Genomic DNA, 14,905 nt, shown 5'->3' on the forward strand with positions numbered 1-14,905 from the left:
GCTGCGTCCGCAAAATGAATTTGATTTTTTGCAACTCTGATAAAAATAAATGATAGGGTTTTTGATCTAATTTCCGTCGTACTAAGCACAACCCGCGCTTTACCTCTCTTTTCTGAACGAGTTTAAACATAAAATGGAATATTTCTGTCAAAGATGGCTTCTAAATTTATTCACCTTTCCATACGTACCGTTAGATTTGATAAAGAGTCACAAATTGTTGAGATATTATTTAAAATCTAATACCGCTTCTTGATTCTAAATTCGTTCTACGAGTTTCAATTCCGTACTAACGCATTGAAACGCAATTAGATTTTCTTCATCCTACGGATAAATGTAGAAAAAGGGGATTCGCTAGGAGCGCTTCTTTTGTTTTGAGAACAATGAGCGTAAACATTCATACAATGTGCTCTTACAGGATTTATGTTGTAGCTAATGAACTAATGCATCGGAACAAACCTTTTATTGATTTGTGCATGGTGAAATCACTGATATTATTAATCTTTTCTGATCGATAGAACGGAAATGGGCGATTACGACGAAGTAGTGCTCTACCCTACTCTTTTTTATTATTATAGTCACTAACGCTCTTGGGTCATTCGTGACTTTATAAATGATACGTTTCCATTAGAAATATTTTTTTTCTTTGATGTTTTCCGTTGATCTTGCTTTCCGTGCTGAGCACAAATGCTACCGACGCCAGGGAGGCAGCTCCCACACCTAGACCCTACCTATCGACCCATCAACTCATGGACCCGGCCCCAACGGCTCTTTTTTTTTTTTTTAACTCTTTATTTGTTCCAAATTCAAAATAAATTACATTTCATTTTTAACCTAGGTGCTCCAGTTACTACAGTAACTTACCAGCCTTAATTGTTATGATATATATCTAAGTGTTTTTACATTGTTCCTGTCTTGGCAATTCAGTATTTTAAACAGGTTTTTTAAACCTGCATGTCAGTATAACAATTGATAGCTTAAAACTAAATAACTAAAACTAAATCTTATCTAAGTATAAAGGGAATTAATCGTTGCAATTGAGGATTGTAACGATTTTTGCCGGAAATTATTAATTATTTTGTTGGACATTTGTGCTAAAGTCTCAACATTCGAAATTCTATGTACTTCGGTAGTACTGTACCAGGGAGGCAACTTCAAAATCATCTTCAGAATTTTGTTCTGAATCCTTTGAAGTGCTTTTTTCCTGGTAGTGCAACAACTAGACCATATTGGCACAGCGTAAAGCATGGCCGGTCTAAAAACTTGTTTAAATATTAGAAGTTTATTCGTCAGGCAAAGTTTGGATTTCCTGTTAATAAGAGGATACAAACATTTTATATATTTGTTACATTTGGCTTGAATGCCCTCAATGTGATCTTTAAAAGTTAATTTATGGTCAAGTAATTAATTAATTTAGCTTTATTTAGGAGGCTTTCAGCCTTAGGCTGGTTCGCCTCCGATGTTATGGTCAAGTACTAATCCAAGATATTTCACTTGGTTTGACCAGGCAATTGGAACTCCGTTCATAGTGACTATGTGACTACTACTAGGTTTCAAAAAGGAAGCCCTGGGCTTATGTGGAAATATTATAAGTTGAGTTTTGGAAGCGTTGGGAGAAATCTTCCATTTTTGTAAATAAGAAGAGAAAATATCTAAACTTTTCTGAAGTCTGCTGCAAATAACACGAAGACTTCTTCCTTTAGCTGAAATGCCTGTGTCATCAGCGAACAAAGATTTGTGGCAACCCTGAGGCAAATCAGGGAGGTCCGAAGTGAAAATGTTATACAATATAGGCCCAAGAATGCTACCCTGAGGAACTCCTGCTCTAACAGGTAGTCGATTAGATTTGGAATTTTGATAATTTACCTGCAGAGTTCTGTCAGTTAAATAATTTTGAACTAATTTCATAATGTAAAGTGGAAAATTAAACTTTTTCAATTTAGCAATCAAACCTTCATGCCAAACACTGTCGAATGCTTTTTCTATGTCTAGAAGAGCAACTCCAGTTGAGTGGCCTTCAGATTTGTTTGAACGAATTAAATTGGTAACTCTCAAGAGTTGATGAGTAGTTGAATGCCCATGGCGAAATCCAAACTGCTCATCTGCAAAAATTGAGTTCGTATTGATGTGAAGCATCATTCTATTCAAAATTATTTTTTCAAAAAGTTTACTTATTGAAGAAAGCAAACTTATTGGACGGTAGCTAGAAGCTTCAGCTGGATTTTTATCCGGCTTCAAAATTGGAACAACTTTTGCATTTTTCCATTTATCAGGAAAGTATGGCCCCAACGGCTCTACTTCCCTTCAGAAGGAAGGCGTGATCAGAGATGTTATGCCTCAGAACATCCTGGTTGCGCCGACTGGGATTGAACTCAGGCCTGCTGGGGTGACAGGAAATTACGCTTACCACTATACCACTGGCGCCGCTGAAATTTCTTATTTGATAACAACCGAGGGTTAACCTCAATCTGATGATAGTTCAGTGGTACTGCTTACGTGGACCTAGACGATTTTTTCTTGGGTAGATTTTCTCGATAATTTTTAAGACTGCAATGAGAGTAAACCACACTTGTGCAATGCCCACGAGCAACATCCTTTCACCGCGCTTTTGCTCGGCATCTTTCAAGTTAAAATTCAGAAATTTCAGAATATTTTTTTATTTTTTCGAAAAAAAATTACTAAGGCTGTGTTCCATTTTCACTTAAATTTGACAGATAGAAAATTTTCAAATAAACCTGCTATTCCAGCAGACTTATTTCTGACAGACAAGGAATCAACTTTGACAGACACTTTCTCGAAAATCCCTCCCTTAGCTCAGTCGGTAAAGTGTGACGTGTGCATTCCACATGTCATCGAATCCCATCCAGCACATCGTGAGAAATCAATTATTCCCATGCCATCGAACTGCTTATGCAACGAATGCAATGTGTGCATAAAGTGGTTCGATGACTTCAAACAGTTTCCAATAATTCTAACATGACACCAAAAGTGCCATGGTCATATTTCACTTATTCAACGGCGCACTGATCGCATCGTTGTCAAGCGCACTTGGCCTTCTCCACATTCTCTCCCTTTTTATCATTCTATCTCCCGCGAACATCGATCGTTTACATAACGATTTTACATAATTGTCTCCAAGCGTCTCCAGTAGGAAAACTGTAAACTTGAAAAAGGATTAATAAAAACCAACTACCATTGTCTTTTGAACTCTAAAACAAAGCACATCAATTAATTTGATGAGATATCACGTTCGTGGAAACGAGGGACGTTTCAAAAGGCGCAGCTACAAAGCAAGAGCATGCTGGAGGTGGCTGGGTTCAATTCCCGGTCCGGTCTAGGAATTTTTCGGGTTGGAAAATTTCTCGACTTCCCTGGGCATAGAAGTATGATTGGACTTGCCACACAATTATACCAATGCAAAAATGGTACAGGCATCGAAAGCTCTCAATTAATAACTGTGGAAGTGCATCTAGAACACTAAATTGAGAGCACGCAATAAGCTAATATGCGATATGCAATAAGTTTGAAATGCGAAGAAGAAGAAAGAAGTTTCTCGAAAATCGGCCGATCAACAACAAAAGGATTTTCGAAAATCTTAATTTATTTTAGAAGTGTCAAATCGTATCGAATGATTAAAAATTAATCCTCTCTTTCAAAAAATTAAGCATCTGATATTAATCTTAGTTTAATCATGGTTGATTAGATTGTAGATTATCTTTTTTTTTAATAAACTTTAATCATATTTGATGCTATTTTAATAATTTTTGATGGTAAATTTCCATCTTTTTTGATTATATATCAATATTGAAAAAGAATAAAATTTAATACTGGAAAGATTATTTCGAATTTAATCATGCATGACTACTGCCGAAGTAATCATGGCTCGGACTCAATAAGATGAAGCGGGAATCTGCATACTTTTTAACCTTTTTTTTTTAATTTATCTTCGAGTGCCGCCTAAGTGCTTGTAAACAGCACGGTAACCAGCGTAAACCAGCTGGCTGGCATGCCGCCATGTTATTGAAACCAACATCTGAAACGTCACAATTCCAGTGTGAACTGCAAAAATGGCGTGACTGAATTGTCTTATTTTTATCAAATGAAATTATTTTCCCTTTTATGCCATATAAATGGTTGACTTCGTGGAAGAAAATCAGAAAATAATATTTTATGAGTCCTAAGTTTATTTTTTTACAAAATGTAAGCAACAATATTAAGAATATCCATAATATCAGTCACGCCTTTTTTGAAATTCTGGCTTGAATCTTCTATTTGTTTACAAATTATGAGCTGTCAGTGGGGCCCGCAATTCGCGGGTCCGCAGCGATGTTAGCTCTTTTCAAGGCAAGGCAAACAAGATAGGGATGCCAGGTACCTGGCGTAAACACATTAATGAGTATATTTTTTTATGTTTACATGCAGCTGTCAAAAAATGTGCAAATTTGGAGATTTTAAAATGTGTAAAAAAATACACATTTTAAGATCATAGTACCAGTCAAAAAATGTGTATTTGTGTATACTCATTAAAGGGTAAAAAAAAACTTCTGCTTCGTTGATGGACGCCATTTGCCTAAGCGAAAAACTTTCAGCAATTTTAATATTTTTTTTGGGAAACTGCAGTCCAACTGTAACAGAGCACCGGTGGACAAGCTAGAGGCAGGGTTACTTCCACTCACTTGCTATAAAAAAATGTTTTTTCGGAATAATGAAACCATGAAATAGTATAATGCTAATTAGTACTTGTAAGTTACAAGAAGAGGGCATGAAGTATATGTTTGACACATAAAATCGGTCAATGTTGCTTTCAGTGCGTCACAATCAGCGATTTTACGACTCGTGAGCGCTCACTCTGAGTGAACGCTCACGAATCATAAGATCGCTGACTGTGACGCTCTGAAAGCGAAATTGACAGGTTTTATGACTCAAACACATACTTTACACCCTCTTCTTGTTACTAACTAGTACAACATATCATTATAACATCTAATGATTGCATAATTCCGAAAAATATTTTTTTATAGCAAGTGAGTGGAAGCAACCCTGGCTAGAGGGTTAGTGATTTATTTTATTTTCATAGCTAAGCCCTAGAAAAATAATCTTTATTATGGTTTTCATTGTCCGGTGTCTGGCTGCGATTATTTTTTGTTCGCTGTGCTGTCATTTTTCCACCAATGAGAGTGCAGCACATGTTTGAAACGATCGGTGATGATCCTCTGAAGAAGTTAATGCTTATATCGCCATGATATAACCGATTACAAATATTTTACTTTTCGGTTCGTTAATCGATTAATCGATTATTCGAATGTAAATCGGCCATCACTAGAAGAATGTGAAACGTCATTTCAAACATTAGGTTTTGCACCGTCGGGGTAACCTAACTTTTTTGACATCTGGCAGTGGTTTGTTTACATGGACTTAGAAAAAAAAGTTTAAAAAATTTATTAATTTTTTTTAGATTTATTGGAGAGGAATATTTTTCAAATGAACATAGTCGGATATCATATCTTTTAATTCTTTTTATTTAAAACCTCAAATCTAGATAAACATTTCAAAAGGTCCTACCAGCATTGAACGGTTCTCTTCATCGACTTTCTCTTCCATTAATAACTCAACTTCAAAAGCATGCCCTGCTGTGTTCAACGTTCTAAGCACCAGATAGGAACTGAAGCTATCAAACTGTGTGGCAAAATTAGCACCAAATGCATTTGCGTAGGCGTGGTTATCAAAAGGGAAATTCGATGAAGAGAATCGATTAAAGCAGATATGACTATTTGAAATGTTCATCGAGAAATCCACTTGAATTAGGTTTTGCACCGTCGGGGTTAACCTCAATCTGATGACAGTTTAGTGGTACTGTTTACGTGGACTTAGCCGATTTTTTCTTGAGTGGATTTTCTCGATAATTATTCAGACTGCAGTGAGATGTAAACCACATTTCTGCAATGTTCACGAGAAACATCCTTGCAATGCGCTGTTCCTCGACAATTTACAAGTTAAAATTCGGAAATTTTAGAATTTTTTTTTCGAAAAAACGACTAAGTGCTTGTAAACAGTACCACTGAACTGTCAAAAAGGTTCAGCCGATTAACACTGAGTTCATTCGTGACGTCACGCTGCAGAACCTAATTGACTAACAAGCAAAGGTAAGCAAACCACCATTGGATGTCAAACTGATGAATTCGGGTTCATCGCGTTCATTCGTGACGTCAGTGTGCAGCATCCTATTATGACGTCATAAATGAACTCAGTGTTAATCGGCTGAACCCTTTTGACAGTTCAGTGGTACTTTTACAAGCACTTAGGCTCTGAATCATTTGGCGAATTTTTTTTTACTTTTGGTTAAAATTTGACAGATGGAAAGTTATTGATTAACCCTGCTATCCGAGCATGGTTATTTCTGACAGACAAGAAGTTAAATTTTGACAACCGTGGCTCGAAAACCGGTCGATCGACAGCATTAGGTACTGCAGCGTGACGTCATAAATGAACTCAGTGTTAATCGGCTGAACCTTTTTGACAGTTCAGTGGTACTGTTTACAAGCACTTAGGTTCTGAACCATTTGGTGGATTATTTTAACTTTTGGTTAAAATTTGACAGATGGAAAGTTATCGATTAACCCTGCTATCCGAGCGTGGTTATTTCTGACAGACAAGAAGTTAAATTTTGACGACCGTGGCTCGAAAACCGGTCGATCGACAGCACGGGGATTTTCGAACATAAGAAATAACTTTCGAAATGTCACTTTTAACTACGAGTTAAATTTAACTCGGTAAATGGTTCACAGCCTTAGTCGTTTTTTCGAAAAAAAATTTCTAATTTTTTTGAATTTTAACTTGAAAATTGTCGAGGAACAGCGCGTTGCAAGGATGTTGCTCGTGAACATTACAGAAATGCTGTTTACATCTCACTGCAGTCTGAAAAATTATCGAGAAAATCCACCCAAGAAAAAATCGACTAAGTCCACGTAAACAGTACCACTGAACTGTCATCAGATTGAGGTTAACCCCGACGGTGCAAAACCTAATGGGGATTTTCGAACATAGAAAATAACTTTTGAAATGTTACTTTTAACCACGAGTTAAATTTAACTCGGCAAATGGTTCACAGCCTAAGTTCTTCTCGAAAACTGGTCGATCGACAACACAGGGATTTTCGAACATAGAAAATAACTTTCGAAATGTCACTTTTAACCACGAGTTAAATTTAACCCGGCAAATGGTTCACAGCCTAAGGCTCTGAACCATTTGGCGATTATTTTTTGACTTTTGGTTAACCGATTTTCGATAAGAACTCAGCCACGGTTGTTAAAATTTAACTTCTTGTCTGTCAGAAATAACCATGCTTGGATAGCAGGGTTAATCAATAACTTTCCATCTGTCAAATTTTAACCAGAAGTTAAAAAAATCGCCAAATGGTTCAGAGCCTTAGCCAAGGTTGTCAAAATTTAACTTCTTGTCTGTCAGAAGTAACCACGCTCGGATAGCAGGGTTAGGCTGTGAACCATTTGCCGAGTTAAATTTAACTCGTGGTTAAAAGTGACATTTCGAAAGTTATTTCTTATGTTCGAAAATCCCTGTGCTACCGATCGATCGGTTTTCGAGCAGAACTCAGCCACGGTTGTCAAAATTTAACTTCTTGTCTGTCAGAAATAACCATGCTCGGATAGCAGGGTTAATCAATAACTTTCCATCTGTCAAATTTTAACCAAAAGTTAAAAAAATTCGCCAAATGGTTCAGAGCCTTAATCGATAACTTTCAATCTGTCAAATTTTAACCAAAAGTTAAAATAATCCACCAAATGGTTCAGAGCCTTAGTCATTGCGTGCCCCTAGCGCTAAAGCTAACCTTATACTTTTCGCTCTGATATTTTCGTTATCCATGAGAGTAAACGAGATAGCAATGAATGGGTGCCTAAATTAACCCGGCAGAATTGTCAAAGATTGTGGGGAAGAAATGACTAGGGGGTGATTTAGGTTACATTCCATGGAGTGATCTTTAGCATACATTACCTTTGAAAGTTGTGGAACTTTAAGCATCGATGTCATTATGCATAGCAAATTATCTGCTTCATCAAGACTTGGAAGAATGAAAACAATTCTTCGGAAAAGGCTATCGACTCCTTGCACTGCTGTAGCCCAAATATTCGCACTGATGTTATCTATCGGTAAACTTTGCAGATATTCCGATAAATTTCTCAGTATAATTGGGAGCATATCAACCGGAAGCGTTTTCTTGGAGTTAAGAGTTTCTACCAACAGTTGCACAGGACTGATCGGGTTGAGCTCCGTGAAGTCATTCAAGCTAATAGCTACACTTTTATAGAACTTCCTGCGTACGGTTTCTGAAACGATAAAAAAAAAACTACATGTCAAGCTGAACATTGCATTAGGTCCTAGAGGTCGTGTATACTAGGGCTGGTAAATTTGGTAAATTTTCACTTAAATTTGACAGATGGAAAATTTTCAAATAAACCTGCTATTGTACCGGACATATTTTTGACAGACGATGAATAAATTTTGACAAACACCTTCTCGAAAATAGGAAGATCAACAACAGAGGGATTTTCGAACATCTTAATTTATTTTCGAAGTGTCAAATTTAAGTGAAAATTCACCAAATGGAACACAGCCTACAAATACTCAAGGCCGGCGCACAATAGATACGTTTTCGGGTTTTTTGACAGTTAGCCCATGCATTATCTCTCAAAAAACCCGAAAACGTATCTATTGTGCGCCGGCCTTCAGAGGGAGAGATGGGCGGAGAGAAGGTTTTGAGCCAAATGAACTGCCAAAATCTGAGCCAATCGAACATTCTTATTAGAATTTGTCCGATGATTTCTTATTCTTACTAGATAAAATATGAGAGTATTGAATCGAACAGAAATTCAATCACCTTTATGCTTCGTGTGCTTCTCAAATTCAACTAGTTTTTGGAATCAAAAACAATATTCGAACTCTATTGATTAATTGGTCTTAGTTGGTTAATTAATGGCACCAAGAAATGTGCAAAATATTGCGATGCAATCAATTATTATTTTGCACGTAAATCGAATCAAAAATAAAAGTCATGTGAAATGTTGGCTTCTACCAAGGGTTGCAAGATAATTTAGGTACAAATCCCTGCTGCCGAATTGTATTTTGTTTTCTCCGCCTATCTCTCCCTCTGAGTATTTCTAGTGTATACATGCCATTTTGAGATTACTGTTTTTAGTCAAAAACGCCTCAGTCCAGCCAAAAGGGAACATGCGTTTACTCAAATTCGAGTAAACGTGTCTATGGTGGAAACTGGGTAACGATTACTCAGATGATGACATTTATCAACTGAGTAAACCTTACCCATTTCAATAGAAACGAATGAATGCTTTATATATAAATATTGTGTCCAAGAAGAATATTAAAAAAAAAAACATTAGGTGGCAATAAGCAAACGATTAACGTACCCTATTCTAGCCGAAATTCTAGTACTACGCAATGTTTGTTTTGATTCGCTATGAAAGTTTGACAGATAAAATGAGGGGTTATTGGTTTTTCCTATGTTTCGAGGGGTGATTCGACAAGCTTGGGACCGAAGATAGTACCAGAGGTGAGCCAAAAAGTTGAGCACGTTTCTTCGGGACCTACTTGTCTTAAGGGCCACCCACATTAGATCCGTTTGCGTTGCGTTGACGTAAATTTGACAGTTAGACAATAGATTTAGCTGTCACTTTGCCGCAACGCGTCCGATCCGGATCTAATGTGCGTGGGCCTTTAGAGTTATCTCTATGACTATAGTGCCGAGATGAGTGAAAAGAACTTACTTTTGGGAACTTTTTTCTTACCGTATATAGAGATTGCTGAAGTATTGTTAAATTCTCGCGTCACTTTTCAAATAGACCAATGTAACATATCCACCATTTTGAGAAAATCGAAGTTGAAGTTCGACAAATTATTATTTTAACTGTTTAGAAACAATACATTTTGCAATACTATTTTTAATGTAGTCAGTGTATAATATAACGTTGAAAATGCAGAAGAAACGGTAAAATCACAATTTTACTTTGAATTTCATGCTACAACATAGAAAAAACCACATAGGACGTTTTGACAAGTCGCGTTGTACATCGGACTTGTTACATTGGACGATTTTTCTCAATGATATAATCAATGAGTGTTACATTGGACGTTTTGTCTACATGATACTAGATTCCCTTTCACAGATTTCAGAGTATAGTACCTAACTTTAGGTTGGCCCCGCCTTTGGAAAATGAGCACCAATCATGTTAGGCAGTCCGAATGACCGAAGTAACAATCATATACCCATCATTTCAAACTGTACATTGGACAATTTTTGATCGATGATTTTCTTAAATAAATGAAGGTAAATTTGGATGGGTGTTTTTGTATCACATACAATGATAGAAGAGCAATAGCTTGTATCGCTTAACTCGATTTGTTTACATTTGTTACATTGGTGTATTTGAAAAGTGACGCGGGAATTCTCAGTTGATGACGTTTAACCCCGCACATAAGGTTTCTACAAAGGTGTGTAACACGGACATAAAATTGTTTGCATTGAACCAAAAAAAAAACTTTATTTGTATTTAAACAAACAATTCCGGTTGAAATTATATTGCATTTAGTTGTTACAATAATACTTATTCATATAAATTCAAAATAAGATTTTTGTTTTGTTTTAATAAGCCTCTTTTCAACTGCAACTATTGTAAAAATAACAATATTCTAATTATTAAGCCAACAATAGGTAATTTTAATTTAGCATTTATTTGCTATTTCCATTCCCCGGGCCATGAATGCAAAAATAACTACCAACAATTCCCTCGTTTTCACCCGGACAAAAATGTAAACAATAAAAAAAACTTGTGAATTTCGGGAAATAAGCGCAAAATTTCCGAAAATCTTGAGACTTGAGTAAGTAAGTTATAGAATTGAACCATTTATTATTTTAACACGGATCTCTGGAATAAGTTTTTATTCGGGTAATCCCTCTTTTATATTAGAAGTTCATTTCTAAGGTTCCACGATATAAGAAGAGACAATAATAGCTACCAGCCCTATATTTAGGAGAAGACAGAAGAATATTATAAGTCACAATAGCAAACAAGTAGAGGAAGAATGAATATCTAAAGCTGATATTGTAAAGGTAACTTCATTCACTTACAAGTAGAGTATAGTATAGTACTTTGCTAAGGTTGAGTTAATAAATGCAAGCTTTGAAGTTTATTTAAATCTTATGATTTAAACTAAATACACCGAAAGAAATTCTTATTTAGGAGGTTAGAATTCAGATGGAGTTTTCCATTGAATTCTTCGCTTAAATACTTCAAATCAAATTTCTCGTTGAAGTCTTTCCTCGAGTCTTTCAAGAGAAATTGATTAAAGAAGATTCTCGAAAATTCCACCTTGCTACTGACTGCTCACTTCAACAGGTTATCGGCGCAGACAAAGTATTTTGTTGGGGAATTTTCAGACGAAGAATGTTGTTGGGGAATTTTCAGACAAAGCATTTTTGTTGGCATTTTTCAGACTAAGTATTTGGTTGAATAGTTCAAATTTTTGAGCAATGGATAGGTCTAGAAGAGTGGTTGTTCCAATTTTCAGAGGGGACGAAAAGTCGTACCCGTTCTGGAGGAAGCGAATGGAACATTATTTAAAACAAGAAGAATTGTTTTACGTTCTGGAGAAACGACCAGAAGAAGAAGAATTTGCTAATCCGGTAGCGAATGCTACGGCAGAGCAGGAAAGGGAACGAGAAATTAAATTTGCCAAACGCTTGAAAGATGACAGAGCTGCCATTAACGATTTGTTTATGGCACTGGATGATGATCCAATGGCTCATGTTTTTCAGTGTACATTTGCCAAAGAAGTCATTGACAAGCTTGATGGAATTTTTCAGCCGAAAGGGCCTGTGGCCATGCTCGGTCTTCGTTCGCAGTTGTACCTGCTGAAAAATGAGAATTTTGAATCCCTACAAAAGTTATTCTCTTCTCACGAAGAGATTGTGCGTCAGCTAACTAGTATGGGAGAGAAAGTCTCTCATGAAGAGCAAATGAATTCATTGCTTGTAGCAGTTCCAGATGCTTACAAACATTTGCTTGGGGCTCTCTCCATTCTGAGAAGAGAGGAGCTAAATAACATGTCCATGGAGCAAATAAAAAGGATCTTCTTTGATGCAGCTTGCAACATTAGCAAACCAGATTCGGACGCGAACAGATCGGCGGTAGCATTCCTGAACCGGCAGCAGTACCAGCAGAAGGGTCACCAGGAGAAGAAGAACCAGCCGAAGAATAAGTACCAGCAGAAGAACGAAGCAATGAAAAACTGCGTATGCTACGAGTGTGGCGTCAGAGGACATAAGCGGCAGAATTGCTTTGTGTTCAAGAAGAAGAAGCGTGAACAGCAGAATGCGCAAGCTGACATCGCCCTGGTTGCGAATGCGACAGGGAACGAAAGTGTGGAAGCTGATCCGAAAAGTTTGGTGGTGTCTCGCGATAATGGATCTGTGAAGGTGGACATTCCGTTTGACCGTATTAACTTGAGCTGGATTGGGAAGATTCGCCATGAGCGCGGCGATCCATGGAGTCAGCCTTTGAAGGATGCCGTTGCGGACCAGTATGTGCAGATGATGGACCTCACAACTATGCCAGTCCCGTTCCCAATCTACCTGGATTCTGGTGCCAGCCGGCACATGGTGAACAACCTTCGTGCGTTCAATGAGATGTGGGATTCCGAGATGGTTAACATCGAAACGGCCAAACAAGGTGATAAACTGTTGGGGAATATCACCGGGAATATTCAAGTGAAAAGTTACGTTGATTCTGGAAATAGAGAAGTGAATATTACACTGTACAACGTGTTGTTCGTTCCTCATTTGAGCTCCAATCTCCTATCGGTTTCTCAATTAGAGTCAGCTGGAAATTCCGTCGTATTCAAAAGTGGTGGTGTCACCATTTTGAATAAATCTGGGTTGAAAGTCGCTGAAGGCAAGAAAGTGAATGGTTTGTATAACCTTAACTTTGTGTTAAGAACAAAAGAGAGTGCATTTCTGAACAAGATGGAGGACAATTTAAGTCAATGGCATAAAAGGTTTGGGCATCTGGGGATGGCAAATCTGTTGAAACTTGAAATGCATGATATGGTGGACGGGTTGAGAATTCAACAGTCTTCAGAGGCATCTGGTAAGATGATCTGTGAACCATGTGTCATGGGTAAGCAAACAAGGGAAAGTTTTAATTAAGACAAAACGACCACTTGAGCTCATCCATAGCGATGTTTGTGCGCAAATGGCCGATAATACTCATGACGGTCATAAATATTTTGTATCTTTTATAGATGATTTTACCCATTTTGTGGTTATTTACCTCATCAAGCATAAGAGTGATGTCCTACAGAAGTTCAAGGAATTTGAGTCAATGGTCACTGCTCAATTTGCTTGCCGTATCTCGAAGTACATCAGACAACGGGGGAGAATATTATGGAAATGCTTTTAAGAACTTTTGCAAGGACAGGGGTATCCAGATGATACCAACTGTGCCTTATACGCCGGAATAGAATGGGGTAAGCGAGCGCATGAATCGCACTCTAATGGAAAAAGTTCGCACAATTTTACTCGAAGGAAACTTACCAGTTGAGTTGTGAGGTGAGGCGCTGTGTGTATCCACATATGTGACGAATAGAAGCCCTACGAGCGCACTTCCTTACAAGAAAACCCCGTTTGAAATGTGGTTTGGTGATAAACCAAATGTCAGTAAATTGAAAGTGTTTGGGTGTACTGCTTATTCTCATATAAATAAGATACACAGGGGTAAGTTGGACGTGATGAGTCAAGTTCTTGCGATGGTAGGTTATGCTCCAAACGGGTTTCGACTATGGGATAACGGTTCCAAGATGATAATAATATCCAGAGATGTTATTTTTGATGAGAGTAAATTTTACTTTGGAAAAATTGAACAGGAGAAAATTACAGAGACGTCTGATGAAAATGATATGGTTGTGGTAGAATTACCAACCAAAAATGAAGAAATGGTGTCAGAAGTGGGATCCTTAGCCTAGAGATCCTCAAATATGATGATGTTTTGAAAATTTCACAGAAGTCGTACATTGAGAAAATCTTCAAAAGGTTTGGCATGGAAAATTGTAAGCCAGTAAGCACTCCTACTGCAGCTTCAGTCAGATGGGCAAAGGGAGAAGGAAATCCTACAGAACAACCGTATAAAGCTCTTCTGAGTTGTCTGCAGTATTTGGCACTAATGAGTCGTCCCGACATATGTTTTTCAGTTAATAATTTCAGTCAATTTCAGAGCAATCCTATGGACGTACATTGGGCGGGTTTAAAACGAATTTTACGTTATTTGCAAGGGAGCAAATCACTAAGGTTGGTGTACAACACTGATTCCGATAAGCTGCTGGTCGGATATATAGACGCCGATTTCGCCAACAACCAAGAAGATAGACGGTCCATCTCAGGCACAGTGTTCACTGTGTGCGGCAACGTGATTTCTTGGACAACGAAGAAGCAAGCCTTGGTGGTACTGTCAACAACGGAAGCAGAATTCATTTCACTGTGTGGGGCGGTTAAGGAAGGCATCTGGTTGTCAAATTTATTGTATGAGATCGGGTTCACAGCAACTCCATTTATAATATATGAAGACAACATGCCTTGTATAAGTATAGCAGAGGAACCACGTCACTACCAGAGAACTAAACATATCGATATAAAGTATATGTTTATACGTGAAGTGATTAGAGATCAAAAGTTGTGTTTGAAGTATATTCCTACAGAACATCAGATTGCAGATGTTTTTACAAAAGCGTTAGCAGGTAATAAGTTTCAAATAATGATCAAAATGCTTAAAATGAAGATATGAGGGAAAGTATTGAATTGAACCATTTATTATTTTAACACGGATAT

At 37.3% G+C, this 14,905-nt stretch overlaps 1 long non-coding RNA gene across 1 annotated transcript in view; it reads right to left on the reverse strand.

Moving 5' to 3' along the window:
- Positions 1 to 6,794: 6,794 nt before the first annotated feature.
- The window catches only part of LOC135704238 (uncharacterized), a 32,390-nt gene continuing 24,279 nt past the window's right edge, over positions 6,795 to 14,905 (reverse strand). The window contains exon 5 of the long non-coding RNA XR_010517781.1: positions 6,795 to 8,339. This is a non-coding gene — a long non-coding RNA (uncharacterized LOC135704238). The remainder of the gene's footprint in view (positions 8,340 to 14,905) is intronic.

Source organism: Ochlerotatus camptorhynchus, unplaced genomic scaffold (genome assembly GCF_037179485.1).
Source record: "Ochlerotatus camptorhynchus isolate MF236.1 unplaced genomic scaffold, CSIRO-AGI_Acam_v1.1 ptg000232l, whole genome shotgun sequence".
NCBI classification, from domain to species: domain Eukaryota; kingdom Metazoa; phylum Arthropoda; class Insecta; order Diptera; family Culicidae; genus Ochlerotatus; species Ochlerotatus camptorhynchus.